Below are 15,256 nucleotides of genomic sequence, written 5' to 3' on the forward strand. Positions count from 1 at the left end.
TAATTGCGTGGACACTTATTTTTGCTGAAATTTCTGTGATATTTTCAAAATAAAGTAAGGCAGATTACATTTAACGAAGTCCATAAATACTGAATAGTATCAGGGCTTTGTCTTCTGTATCTCAGGATTTTACATCTGTTCGAGTATTCCTAACTCTAAGCAAATCTGAGAAGCTTTGTCTTCAGTTAACGTGGGGGCATATGGTAAGGGATTCTCTTACACAGTCCTATGTGTGTGCATCTAAAGTAGCTTAAAAATTAAATATCTTGGGTAAGTGACAGATGCTTCAAGCAATACTGATTTTTCTTCTATGTTTTGCAGCATGCACAGTCAGTGCAAATTTAGGTGTTTTCTTTCTTTGTTTTTCTTATCTGTCACTACATCACTGTTAAGCAGTTGTGGCAGGTCCTCATTGAATTTAATGGATAATAAACTGCTTTGTGCAGTTCTGTAGAGCATAACAAGCACGTACAAAAAAAACCCCACAAAATCATACGTTTTCTGAGTGGCAATTGTTGCAGTGATTCTTTCTTTGAAAATTATTTGCATTGTTGGTTTGTCAAATATTTACGGAGGTCACCATACAGCATGCTCAGAGAGCTACGGCACTACTAGCATTCTGCAGTCTGTCGGCCATGCAGTGTCCCAGGTCCCACAGCTCTCCCAAGGTAAAGGTGGAATTTATTGTGGCCCAAGTTTTCAGTCACCACAAACCAAGCAGGACTGAGTTGCTGCTCTTTGCCCAGCTGGTGTATTTTGTTCAGGAGCTCTGACTCCAAAAGCAGATTAATAGGAGCCAACACTCATCTGTTTTCCTTGAGCTACATGGAAACTGTGCCTGACTCACTGCTTATTGCTGGTGCTGCGAACCAGTGGTGGTTGTGATACAATTTCGCTCTGTGGCATTTAGCCTTCTGCAAAGTGTTAGGCTGTTCAGATAGGGAGATATTTGAAATGCACTGACTTTTACAGCTACTAGGGTACAGTAGGAGAAAACCAGAAGCAGGGGAAAAGCTACTACCTTCTCTTGATAGAAAAGTGACCAGTACAAAAGTGTACTGACTAGTATGAGAGGGATGGACATACCAAGGTGTATGGAACTGCTGAGTCACGGCCTGAACCTCTGATTGATCACCTGAGGCGAGCAATGAGTCAGCCCTGGGAGCACAGCTGAAGGCAATTCAACAATTCACCTGTGCTGCTGGAAGGGGTGGAGCCTGGCTGCACCTCTCCTAGATCCCATTTTAGGGCTGGCTACCAGTGGGGAAGGATCTCTTCTGGAGATTGCCTCTGCTGGTGTTTTGTGGGTGAGCCCAGGATATGAGTAAGCTTTCTATCTATTCTCTTTTTGTTATCGTATTCTGCTTTGCCTAACTCTCTTGTTTATTTCATAATTATAACATCTCAATATTCATTGATTATACACAATGAGAGCACTGTAGCCAGCATGTATTTTTTGTGAAGTCAAAGACATGCCAACCATAATTATCTTTTTGTGTCATTCTTCAAGCTAGAAGAAGTGTTCCATGTAGCAAATGTCCCAGTGCTGGACACCATATGTTATAATCGCCATCAGGACTTTGACTGTGGTGTGCTGTGTGAACCTAAGGGCTAAACACTCAGTTATCTCCAGAGCAGTAACTGAGAAAGAGAGCTTGAGGGTCTAATCTGCGGGTTTGCATGTAAAGTGGTACTTGAATGACTGCACCCCTGTTTGGATCTAGTTAATAGTGCATTAGGAACTTTGAAAATGTAAACATTACGTTACATGAGTCTTGAGAGCATTTGATATAAATGTTTGTTCTAACTAGAATAGTTCTATGTATTAGGGAAGCAGATAAATGATGAATGCAGAAAGACTTCTTTTTTCCTTCTTATGTTAACTGTTCTTCTGTTCCCTTATTTATAGTCAATGAAGAAAAACTTAGCATAATCTTATTTTCATAAGTTGTTATACTCGTGTGATTTTTATATTCCTTTTGCTGTGTTTTAATCAGACGTGCTCCATGCATGCAATAAAAAGACAGATTAAGTATTGGCACTAGGACTTCCAACTGAGCTCTGGAAATACTGCTGTCCAGCTGGCTCCAACTCATTCATTCCTACAAATAAAAATGCTACACATCTAAAATCTAACTGACTATGCATCTAATGCACGTTAGTCAAAGCAGGCTTTCCTCCTCTCTTCTTATGTACCTGTAATTCACAACTTGCCTGTACTAGACAAACTGTTTTTCCTTTGTGGTAGAAAAAGAGTCGCTAACTAGATAGAAAAGCCATGAAATGGAAAAGACTTCCTAGAATAGTCCAGTGCCTGCATACTTGGTAATTTTGAGAAGTCTAAATCTGAACAGAAAATAAAAAGAATGCATTAATACCTGAAAGATTAAACAAGTAAGGATTGAAGCAATAGACACTTGTACATACTCATTTGTAGGGTACTTCTGATAATTGTTGAAATGATGTTTTTTATTAATTCATACTTGTGGCTGGAGGTTTCTGAATTGGCAATCTAATCTCAGAAATGCAGCAGCTTCATTTATAAAATGAATGTGAATGAACAGCAGGCTTTGCATGTAGCTGGAAGCTTTATTACTTCTAAAAGATAAATTTTCTTATGCATCTGAACGCAGGGAAAAAAGTGGTTTAGTTATGTTGTAAAATGAAATTCATGAAGGAAAACTGAAGTCTTGGATAATTCAAAATTCTTTTTGGTTTAATTAAAATCAGAACATGTCAACAGACAAGACTTCTTATAAATTGTATGTAACTTTTAATACCAGTTTAACTTAGACTTCTTGTTTTGAATTCAAATCAAAATGTTTTATTCTTGAAACATTAAAGCATCCTGGTTGATGTTTCTACTGAGTTTCCAAAATTAAACTTCTTTGAAATAGCTTAAATATAAAAGTTGATGAAAATGTTTTTTATATGAAAACCAAAACAAGCAAATCTCTAAATCTGTGATAAACCCTGGAGATATGGCTTAGTCTCATATAGTTGATCTGAATGCTAAGATCATATCTAAAAATTATAGGGAACAGAAACATAATGGGGGAGGGGAAATCGCAACTCAGTAAAATTGTTCTGCAGCAAAGGTAGAAGTTTGACAGTTAAAAAGTATTCTATAACATGTACAGGTTCAAGGTTTTTGTCATCAAGGTAACAATGAATTTTTGCTTCCTTGCATGTGAGTCCATGTACAAAGCTAGCAAAACTCAATTTGGTAATGACAGAGTGATTTCCAGGAATGGGAGGCAATGCTTTCTCTTACCTCTGTACCTTGCCTGCTCTCCTCCTGGTGCTTAATATAACCTCATGGTGGGATGGGAAACATGTAACAGGCTTCAAGAGATTAAATAAATGTGCTGTGCATGACCTTATGATAACATTACGTGTTTTCTACATTACAGGTATCACAGAATCATAAACTAATTGAAGACAGAGTGAGCTTCTGGAAATCACTCCTGAAGCAGCATCAGTTAGAGAAGGTTGCCCAGGACTGTATCATTGGATTTGGAATATCCCAAGGATAAACTCCACAGCCTCTCTGAACTACCTGTTTCATCTCTCATCCTCTCACTGGGTACCACTGAGAAGAGCCTGACTGCATCATTTTTTGCTTCTTCTTGTCAGGTATTTATGGGTAGTAATAAGATGCAGGAGTTGTTTTGTACTAATTGTTTTTATGCCTCATGTTCAAGTGGGTTACTTCACATTCCCTTGTGATTTAGGAGTAGTTTCACTTAACGCTCTGTGTACAAAAAGGCAGTATGGCAGGGAATGAACAGCACGTCTATCTAATAGCAGCAAGGCAGCTCAATTGGCATGTTGGGAAGGCTGGTTACATTGTATGTGCCAAGGAGGAGAATGGATGATCCTTCAAAATTCTAACCAGCATCGTTAAATGATTTGAGAGGTCTTTATTCCCTGAAGCTCCAGGAAATGAACAGTATGGAAACCTGTGATCTATCTGATTAGAGCCACCAGGAGTATGCTTTTCTGCAAGGGTAGTCAGAGAACAATTTTCTTAGGAAATATGTCGTCTTCCTTGAGTTTTCCACAGTTATTTAATGTATAAATACACCTCTTGCTAGTGCCAAAGTGGAAGCAGACTGGTCCCATATTGCTGAGCTTCACCGCTCCTACCAATGGGTTCCCACAGTTTGAAAAGCTGCCTTGGGAGCAGGTGCTGATGCACACATCTTGCTGTGGTGCAAAGCAGAAAGCAGCGTGCCAGAGGATATGTGGCTTCTCATACTATTCTGAGAGCAGTAAAAGAAAAAATGTGCGGATTTTTGCGAGCACATCTGTTTTCTTTCTGTGGGTTTTTTTCCCTGAACTAATCAGTGTTTGTCTGAAAAACCCTGTAGTTCAGTGACGTTTCTATGGCTGACCAAGTCGCTCCTTAGGTTTACCTCTGAAGGGTGCATAAACATGGGATGATGAAGTAACTCTGTACACCTCACAGATAGTGCTTTCTTGACAGCATTTGAAAAGTTAGACTGATCTGAAATGTGGCAGATGGATGGAATTGTTTCAGTGGGTCATGGGGTCTGTCAATCCCTAAACTGCACCAGCCAGGGTTTGGTAACTGATTCACCATTAGCTCTGGTCCCAGTGGCAGACATTAGAGATCTCACATCTTTATACCAGTGTATAACTGACATGATGCCACTACTTTACCAAGTGGTTGTTACAGGTGCTACTTCTTCCCACCAGTCTTCCAGCTGTGCAGAAGGGTTGATTGGCTTGTTATGAACTTTAATTCATTCTTTGTGCATAGGACTTTGAGAGTCTCTTGAAATAACTGAAAAAAATGCTAAGTGTTAGCAATGCTTTTGGGAATTGCTTTATCGCACTGTTACACTGCCACTTTGGTGGTTAGCTGTGGTATGTACCTAAATCTTTGGAGAGCAAAATGTAATGTCCCTGTTAAATGGGAATGGAGAATGATGTGAAATCTGTATGCTTCCCTTGCTCAGGATATGTCTGGAAATTATTTAGTTAGTTGATGAACAGCAATATCAACTTGCCAGGATGCTGGTGTGACTTAAAGCACCCATTTGCAGTACTCCTTCCTTTCTTTTTTTTTTTTCTTCCCCCCCGGTAATCAACACTGTCTTAAATGTAGCTTCTACTGACTTGAAACATCAGCCCATTTATCTGTTTCTGACCTTGAGGTAAAGGGGAGCTGCTTCAGCTGTGGAGTGTGGATGCAGCTGGGCAGTGTGTTTGCTGGCTTGCCAGGATGCTTGCCACAAATGAGCTGTGGCTGTATAGGTTTTTTTTAAGCTAGCACAGATCTGTGCTGACATGGAGAGCAAACATCCTTCATTGCTCTGTTTCTGGAATTATTCCTCTATCTCCCTGGATAGGGCACCAGCATTTGTGTGGCCATATAAACTAAATCATCTAATGCCTTTTCCCTTTCCTCCCCTCTACCACCTTCTCTGCTTTCTTCTGTCTCCTTTTCCCTTTCCCCTTCTTTTGTCTTGCCTTTCCTTGTCCTTCTGCCAGGCCAGTTACCTGATCTAGCTCACTGTGTGCCTTTGTGGGCAGTAATGCTGAAACAAGAGACATAGTGAGAATAAGTGCTTAGTGATGTGTAGATGGGCAGGACCATTCCATTCAGGGCTGGCACAAATTTCAGTTACTTTGTGTTCAGGCAGAATAGTTACAGGACTAATGCTGCCCATCCCTGATCTTCTGAAAGAGAAGCAGAAAGCAGTATGAAGTGCTTGTACTGAAGGACAGGAATCATGAGCTTCTTTCTATTAGAAACCTGAACGTTGCGTAGCATCTAGAAGAATGAGTTTGATCCTAAAGTTAGGATCTTTAGTGCCATTATTCAAAACCAATCTTCTCATCCCCTTTCAATGATTTAAGATTGCTTACTAAATTTTCAGGACAGCATGGATTAGGTGTGTGTATGACGGCAAAGGCATAATCAAGGATTGAGCAGAAATAAGGGGGACTACCACAACAATCATTAAGGAAAACTGAGTAATTACAAATCTTGACATTAAGATGCTGAAACATTCATACCCTTATACTGAAGTACCCAAGGGCATAGTGAAACTGAGGGAGTAATTAAGAGTGAAGCATGTAGAGGATGTTTACGTACTGGAATGATATGTATATATTGCTCAAAAGACTAGAGCTATTTCCAGAGTGGGAGAAACATACAGGAGAAACTAGACTTAATTAAGAAGAGTAATAATTGGGCTGGCTGTATTTCTTGATGAGCTCTATGTTGCCTAAGCAGCCTTTGAAGGAAAGCATTGTTCCTTATATATGAGACTTAAAAAGCTTCAGTGCTCTGGAGGGATCAATTGGAAATGTACAGTGGAGAACAATCTTGCAGTGGCAGAGATATGAAATACACCAGCAAATGACAGCTGTCTCACTCTGGAATTGCAACCTGCTTGCAAATTTTGGGGGAGTTTGTCAATTGATCCCTATCAGAGTAGTCACTTCTGTAGCTGGTCAGCTTGTTCATCTAATCAAGGCAAAGGCATGCAGAAATTAATATTTTAATTTTTCTCTGCTAACACACAGCAAATGAGTGTTCTTTTTTTGCCTCAGCTGCTATTACTACACAATCTGTAGTGACAGGAAAAACTTGAGGTACCAATCCTCAAAAAATTAAGTACATTTTAAAAAAAGAAATATAGCTAACTTATTTCACTTCCTCCTGTTCTCCAATCATAGCATTTATCCTCTGTAACTTGAAACAAATACTTGCACTTCTACATAATGCTTAAACAACTAATTGACCTGACACTGGAATTCCCGTGTGCTTTGCTGAGCTATGCTTTTGAATAATTTACCAAAAGAATGGTAATAAACTATCAAATATTAATCAAGCTTTCTAAGGAACATACGTTGGAGGGCTTCATCTAAGTTGCAAGTGTGTTAATTTCTCAGACAATCAGTGTAACTTTGTCATCGTGAACAACCGTATCTTGTGAGTTTGCCATCTTTCATCTCAGAGCAGCTTTTTGGTGATGCTGTGTTACAGCAGGCCAGTACTGATGTTCCTGCTCCAGGTATCAACTGGGCTGGAACCTGATGTCTCTGAATAGATAATATTGGCTGTAATCGTAGTGGTGTAAGAACATAACAGCCAAGCCAGTTCAGGTAGATAGTCCACATGAGTCAATATCCTGTCTTCAAGAGTGGTCACAAATAAGTGAGGGCAAAAGACAGTGCCAGAGAGCCTGGGCGCAGGCCAGCAACAGAACTGGCTTACAGTGATACCCTTCAAAAATGTTACCTCTTTCTGCAGAAGCATGTTTGGGAGGGAAACTGCACATCTTTTCATGTGTTACCCATTATGGGAAAAACTTGCTTTAGTTGTGATCCCTAATGATACTAATCATTTTAAACCTGCACAAATGGTAGTTTACTGGAACACTTTCTAGCTTTCCAGTCATCCTTAAATATGGAGTGGCCTCTATTTTGCAGAGCAGATTGTTATCAACTTATCTGTTTGAAGAAGAGGCTGGATGCTAAGAGCATTGGTGAATATTGATCATGAAAAAAAAAACCCAACAAAAAAAACAACAACAAACAAGCTACTTTTGCTCCAAAAGTATTGAGTTAGGTACTCTTCACTAGTTTATTTTTCTGTGTGACTTCCTAAAAAAGAGCTGCTGTGAGAGGAATGGCTATGTGTTACACTTGAGTTAAAAGTTAATGCTGTCAAAGGAATTCTGACCATCCCTTTGTCTTTGCCTCATCTTGAAATTTTGAGAAGGACACCTATTTTTTCTCTTTCTCAGCAAGATGGCTGCTCTTATGGGAATCAGGTATCACAACCTCAAAAATCACTGAAACAAGAATAATCAGTGGACATCTCCTAGAACTTTTAAAACTGAATTCTACTGAAGAGTGTTGAAAATATTTTGAAGTTGAAAATGTTGCTTTTATTAAGGTGGTTTATTCTCCATGTCCTTTGTGTATGCTCACTTTCAGCCTTCTTCTGAGACAGTCAGATGTACTCCCTGTGTGCTCTTCCATGCCCATTCTTTCTGACTCTTCAGGAACAGAGCTGCAGGAGCGATTCTATTCTGATCCTGAAAAAGTTGATAGTAATATATATTTTCTCTCTTTTCATACCTGTATGAAAGCTTAGCTTCTCTATCAGTAAGTATGTGTATTGGCCAACAGGAAAGTTGGAGAGATAGGAAAGTTGGAGAGATAGGAAAGTTGAAGTCCCAGTAGTTGGATATTTTGTGGATAACGCTCCGCCCAAGTTTATCTATGAACTAAAACTATTGTGATCTCATAGCTTCCAGTTGTTCTGAAGAGTTGAGCAGCTTCGTGTGGTTAACGATAGATAGGGCAGTAATGAAGAGAAGTGCTCATATGGAAATGTTCTTCTTCAATAATAGTCACTCCTGTTGAATGCAAGCCTTAGGGTCCTACTAGCTGTACTATACAATCAATAGCAATGGAGGTGAAAAATGTTAATTATTATCTGTGGCTGGCAAGGAGTTTGTGCTGGATCCCATTAATGCAAAACTGGCCTGTAGGACTGATGTAGTTCTAAGATATAGACTGGAACCATTGTGTTAATATATAGGAATAATTCATCATGGATTGAAATGGGAAGACTTGAAAAGGGTGCAAATCTTTGAATATGTAGAAATTTGCCGTGAGGGAGGTTGGTTAAGTGGACTGTACAGCCATGAAATTAGGATAAGAAGTAATTGTGAATGAAGATCCAGCTTAGAGGGAGACTGGTGATGATGCATCTAAAGGATCAGTTCTGGGACCAATTCAATTTGTGGTTTCCTTTATAATGTTAATATCATAACACTAGTATGCTGATGAAACTTTCTTGTGGACTAAGGAAAGGAGATACCACTGAATGACAGATTGGGTTATGGTACAGAAAGAACCAAGAGACCTTAATGGTGCGAGTCTGTGAAACAGGTTGACTTTTAAAGTTTCAAAGTATTAAGATCATATAAAGAATTAATAACCAGAAATCTTGGGTCATGCTCAGAGTTCATGAATTGGAAAAGACAAGAAAAGACACAGAGGTGTCAGTGTAACAGCTATTAAAAAAAAAAAAAGGCCAATGTTAGTAGTTATATGAATTAAGATAAAGAAGAAATAAGGTAATAATGCTGTAGTACAAGAGACAACTGTGTAAAATTCTGAACAAACATGTTCAGGAGACAAGAATTGAAACAGAGTATGTGATGGGAGTGAAGTTTGTAATACAAAGGGGAATAACAGAGTTTGGTTTAGCCATGGTAAACCAAATGCATACTTTCCAGAAATGGAGTCTGAGGAAAGAAAAACTGAGAGAATAAGAGGTCTTTCAGCTAGAGGACAGTGTTGACCATAAAGCAAGTGATATAAACTGGCCAAGAAAAACTTGCCAAGAATTTCCTTCTGTTTTCCAGACTTCTGGCCATGAGGACTGTGACATTCTAGGATAGCCTTTGAAATGGACTTGTAGGATAAGAAACATAAATGATTTTAGGATAGTCTGCGATCAGTTTATGAGAAGGCTGTATTATATGGTTCTTACAATAACAGGAATCATTAACAGCCTTTTTAATCTCTCACCTGCCATTCAAAGGTTGAATGAGCACCAGTAGAACTGAAGAGACCTGATTTCCAAGCTTTTTTTTCCTTTTTTTTTTTTTTTTTTTTTTGCCAAAGAAACAAAGCCATCTGGGGGAATACATTCCTTGTGTTAGGAGTGATTCAACTGGAAGGTTTGAGCATCACCAGAGCCAATTTACTTTCCAGCAGAATAAACTCCTCACTGTTGTGACACATTCTCTGCTAATGGGAAGTTGTGTAAGTAGGCTGCTACTCCCCACTGGAGTTCTTGTTCTGTCAACCTGGTTTGCTCTTCGGATGCACAGAAGGAGGAAAACTGTTCTATAATAAAGCTGAGTAGCTAACTTTCTTGACAGAGGAGGAGAAATAGTAGTGCTGGGTCTGATCCACTACCTTGCTCTCTGGCTCATGTTTTATTAGACTAAACACCAGGAAATTCACAAACTACAGGGTGTCAGGAGAAGGAGTCAATAACTTTGTGTTCTTGACTTTACATACTACTCATAAGCAAAGGCTCGTGAATGAAGCTGCTCAGAAGCAGGTAGTGTTTTCATTTGGGATGAACAATAACTTCTCTAAAGAAACTGATTTTCACATATTTTTTTTCTTCTCTTAATCATTCTTAACTTACAAATGCCTGGTTACAATAGTTCTAGCTCTCAGATGGAGATTGGCTGTCATTTTTTGTGTTTTCAAATTAAACCTCAGTTATTTTTCAAAGTTCCTGGAAAAGAAAAGTGGAGAAAACATTCCTTGAAAAGCACTGTCATCCAGCACACAGTGAAATGTTGAATGATGAAGACATTTGCCCTTGCGCCTGCTCAGACTGCTGCCCAGCCTGTCTTCCTGCCTCCTTATCCTTGCAGCAAAAGCTCTCAAGTATAGATCCTTTGGTGCGTGGCTATTACGTGGGAGAGCAAGTGGAGTGGTTAAGGGAGGTGCTTGAAGGGACCTAAATTTATTCTTTTGTTGGTCTAACTAGAATGTTGGAGTGGTAGATGAGTGTCAGATGATAGACGAAAGCATACAGGTGGAAAAATGAAAGAGTTTGTTTGGAATGCTTTTGTGTGTTCCTGGTTTGGATGGTACCAGTTACAAGCACCCCTAAGACTTGTTTCAGGTCCTTCTGATCTAGGAATGCATCTGATCACACGTAGCTGGAATAGACAATGATGCCGTGCACACAACTAATGGGAACGCTGTACACGAGACAGCCAGCATACCTTTTGGTGGTGAGCTGAAGAAAAGGAAGTACTTCTGCTCACACAGCAAAGATGCCATGTGGATAGAGATGGCTGGCATGTTTCGAAATGTGGTTTCAAAGCATCTGGAGTACTGCGTCCAGTTCTGAGCTCCCCAGTACAAAAAAAGACAGGGACCTCTTGGAAAGAGTCCAGCAGAGGGCCACGAAGATGGTGAAGGGCCTGGAGCATCTCTCCTATGAGGAAAGGCTGAGTGAACTGGGTCTGTTCAGCCTTGAGAAAAGAAGACTGAGAGGGGACCTGATCCAGGTCTATAAATATCTAAGGTGTGGGGGGCAGAATGGCGAGGCTGGACTCTTTTCAGTGGTGAGTGGAGACAGGACAAGGGGAAACGGCTGGAAACTGCAGCATAGGAAGTTCTGCACAAATGTGCACAAGAACTTCTTTACAGTGAGGTGACGGAGCACTGGAACAGGCTGCCCAGGGAGGTGGTGGAGTCTCCTTCTCTGGAGATGTTCAAGACCTGCCTGGATGCCTACCTGTGCGACCTGCTGTAGGGAACCTGCTTTGGCAGGGGGATTGGACTCGATCTCTGGAGGTCCCTTCCAACCCCTGCAATTCTGTGATCTACTTGTTAGACCTGTTGCTGCTCCCACTGTCCTTGTGGTAAAATTTCCACTGACTTCCATGCTGTAGGAGCAAGCAATTACAGCTTCTTTCTGATGTCAGTGAATCAGTAAATTTGCACACAAGCCAGTATAAACAGATGATGTTAAAGTTTAATACAGTATGTCATTTGATAGCAGCTCAAAGGGTTGTGAGGTGCTAAGCATCACCAATGGGTCTTTTAGTTTTTCTTTTATTCACTTCAAATCATGATGCAGTGCAGCAGCCTAGTTGTGGGAAATCATCTGGGAAATACCAATAAATATGTTACAGACACAACAGACCATGCTGGTTCCAGTCAGGGTCTGTTGCTCTCTGAATGCCTTCCAAAGCTCCTCAATCCCAGTACCTTTAACAACAGCTCTGGCTCTTGAATCAGCTTTGTACCCACGTTCAGTCCTTGCATATCAGCTCCCCCAGAAATGTGTTTTAATGAAAGCCTCCTCTCAAAGAAAAAAAATAAATCGGTCATTTTTCTTTCAAAGATAATTGCTTACATGCAGCCTGTGAAATGTCACATTACCATACAAGGGCCCTTTAAGAAAGCACTGTGCTCTGTTGCAAGCACATTCTGTGAAGGAATTTGATTCTCTTCCGTGTTTAATAACCTAGTTCTGGGAGTCTGAAAATGCTTTGGCAGTGTCCAAGTTTCAAGTCCTGTCCTGAGTTGGAAAGAAAACAACACCCTTGTCAGGAATACTCTGTCCTCACTTTGCTGCTGAGAAGCCTGAGATATGGAAAAGTTTAAATAATCAAAGTGCTGTGGTGGTGCTGCATAGATGGATTTGTGACACTGTCTGCAAATTCTGTGGTTTTATTGAGAAGACGTTCTGCTGGTTTCTTTCATGCCTCTGTCTTTCTAGAAGAAATTTGCATGGAAATAAAATGTTCTGTTCAAATTCATTCATTCCTGCCACTGGCCACTATCCACCCCCAGGACTTTCCTGCCAGTAGTTGTGTTGCAAAGGATTATGCAGCAGGAGCAGACGAACTGCTGAACAGATCCTGGTTTTGTACAAATGGCAACAGAAAGGAGGAAGGACAAGGAATAAAAGGGGGGAATAGCACAGAAAGAGATGCTGCTGCTCCAGAACTCAAATGTCTCAAATTAACTCTCCAGAACTGTGAATTAACATTAATTCAGATTCCTTTGCAATAAAAGGGGATCTTCTCATCCATTTTAAAGTTGGATGATTCAAGCCTCAGAAAAAAGACTGAGGAAAATAATCCCTTCTTTGGGAGACATGCAGGCAGGATGTTAATTAACAGGGCTTATAATTTTTATGATTCTTTTACAGTGTCCTTCAAACCCCTGCAGGATTTATCTGTGAAATGACAGTAGTCCTATTGCTTGGGAATCTTACAGAATACTTTTACTTTGTATGCAGTAGCTAAGAGGAAATATCCAGATGTGAATACTTCATGAAAAAGGTCTGAGTACTGCACTATTCATTTTGATTCTACCTTTGAGTTTTCAACGTGGTCAATATTTTCCAAGTCAGAAGCTAACATTAAACAACCTACATTCATGTTTTGAAAAGTCTACCCCATGGAAGTCTTGCTACTTTAACGAGGTAGACACTCATAGATTCAAAGATTAATGATTTAAACACTAGTTATATAGATTTTGTTATCATTGGCACAAATCCTTTTTTCCTCCATGGTCCACTCAAAGTAATGATGACATGATTTGTGTAACTTCCCAACTAGGTGCTGGAGAAATAACCTACTGGCCTGGCTCTGACAGCTGAAAGGAGTTGAAGAGACTGTGCTAGACCTGGAACTGGAAGTGAAATAGATCTGTGCCCTGCCTAGCAAATCCTACTATAGTTTAAAAACACACACAAACAAACAAAATAAGAAGAAAAACAATAAAAATTCCCCTAAAAGCTACCACAATGAAATAGCTGTGAGGCTCCGAGTTCCCAGAGAGGCTTCTCCAAGAACATAAAAGGAAAACTTTAGCATACAATCATACTTGTGCCAGCACTTGTGGGGCAAGTGGTGTGGGGTGACCCAGGGAAGAAAAGGCAAATGTCTCAAATTCTGTGTCTGTGTCTGTGTATGAGGGAAGGCAGGAAGCGAAGTCTTGTTGCCTGTTGCCTGCCTTGCACTCCAACCAGGATGCGTCTATGTCACTCTCAGACCGGTGACAGGTTCAGAGCTACATTCTGTCTGGGTTAGTATTGCCTCAGCTTACCTTTGGTAGAGCACAGAGTGGAGCCCAGCATGAGTGCATTTTCTTCAGCTCCTTCAGCTGGGTTGAATTCTGACCTCCACTCTGTGAAATCAATGCTGCTAGCTGTATTCTGTATATCTAACTTTAAATTTGGACCTATCTCTAAGCTGTACAGTAGTCACTATATGGTTGTATACTCAGAGTGACAAGAACACCTATCTCTTGCCGCTTGTTGTGCTCAAATCTCTCTGTGAGAACAGACTGCTACAAATAGAGAGGCCAGAGCTCTGTTGCCATTCCTTGGGATCACCAAACCCTGCTGTGCCCATGGTCTGTCTGAAGTTCCATGTTATTTGCTGCTTTACTTCCTCTTCACTGCTTCCTGCATCTTTGCTGTACCCAGTGAGCTAAGCAGCTGGTGCACTAGGTCAGTACTGCAAGATGCCCTGCAGAGTATGAGGCACAATAAGATGCTATGCTTAAGTTAAGCCCTTCTTACAGTAAGAATCTCGTTCTCTGATCCCTGCTTGTTTGATCCCAGCAGCGCGAAGGTTGTCTTGGTAAGAAATCTTTTCACTTGGAAAAACAATATTTCAAAAGTGAATTACACCAGAAAATGAAGGGCCATATTATCATTTTTTATTAAGACCCCTTTGAAAAAAAGCAGTGAGATGAGAATGATCCCCACACCAATCTCACAGCCAGCTGTGGTTCTTACACTGTGGTTGCTTGGGTGAGCACAATAGAAGTAATAATTTGAGAAATATGTTGAAGATGGTTGTGGAGGGACCTAGGACATGATGCAGTCTAGTAGTTGCAGGTTAGAAAAACAGCTTGAAAGGAGACCTTAGACAGAGTGTCCTGAAGCTTTTCAAGCTGACCCCTGCTCATTCCAGGGTTAAAAGCTAGAAAGGAGATTATCTGCCTTTAATACCCCTGCCTGGGTGTAGGCTCATGTACTCATTCAGAGCCTTTAAAGGCTTCTGTTTCAAAACCAGATCCTATTCTGTGCAGAGCAGTATCTGCAAAGATAGCAATTTGGCTAAAATGACAAAGTCTTTAATTGCCTGTATTTCACAGCATCACAGAACAGTTTGAGTTGGAAGGAACCTTAAAGGTCGCCTATTTCCAGCACCTCTGCAGTGGGCAGAGACACCTCATGTTTCTCAAAACCCCATCCAACCTGGCTTTGGATGCTTCCAGGAATGGGGTTTATCCAGTTTGTCGAGGCAACCTGTTCCAGTGCCTCAACACCATGATAACAAAGAATTTCTTCCTAATATCTAATCCCTCTTCTAGTTTAAAGTTGTTACTGTTTGTCCAATCACTTGCTTATAAATGCATCATCAACTAGAGCTGTGTTGTTTATAAATGTTATTTTCCTATTACAGGGTTGGAAGAATTCAGTGGGTGGAGGTGACTGTTTAGAAAATGATTCTGATATGTAATAGCTCATTGTTTTCTATGCTTTAAAAATGTTGATTTGAGTGAGAACTGGCATGTGCTACAAGTGAAACAGAACCACAAATCTCTACTTCAGAGATTTTTCCAATAGCAGACAATGCATTCTTTTGTGTTCAGCATTTCTACAGTAAGATAATTCCTACTTGTTTTCCTCTCT

At 40.3% G+C, this 15,256-nt stretch overlaps 1 protein-coding gene across 1 annotated transcript in view; it reads left to right on the plus strand.

Moving 5' to 3' along the window:
* Window positions 1-3,413: 3,413 nt before the first annotated feature.
* FUT8 (fucosyltransferase 8) overlaps window positions 3,414-15,256 on the plus strand; it is a 122,718-nt gene continuing 110,875 nt past the window's right edge. Inside the window, exon 1 of the mRNA XM_052692824.1 lies at window positions 3,414-3,636. The gene's annotated coding sequence lies outside the window, so the exon portion shown is untranslated. The remainder of the gene's footprint in view (window positions 3,637-15,256) is intronic.

The sequence above is a fragment of the Tympanuchus pallidicinctus genome, unplaced genomic scaffold (genome assembly GCF_026119805.1).
Source record: "Tympanuchus pallidicinctus isolate F22 unplaced genomic scaffold, pur_lepc_1.0 scaffold3, whole genome shotgun sequence".
Taxonomy (NCBI): domain Eukaryota; kingdom Metazoa; phylum Chordata; class Aves; order Galliformes; family Phasianidae; genus Tympanuchus; species Tympanuchus pallidicinctus.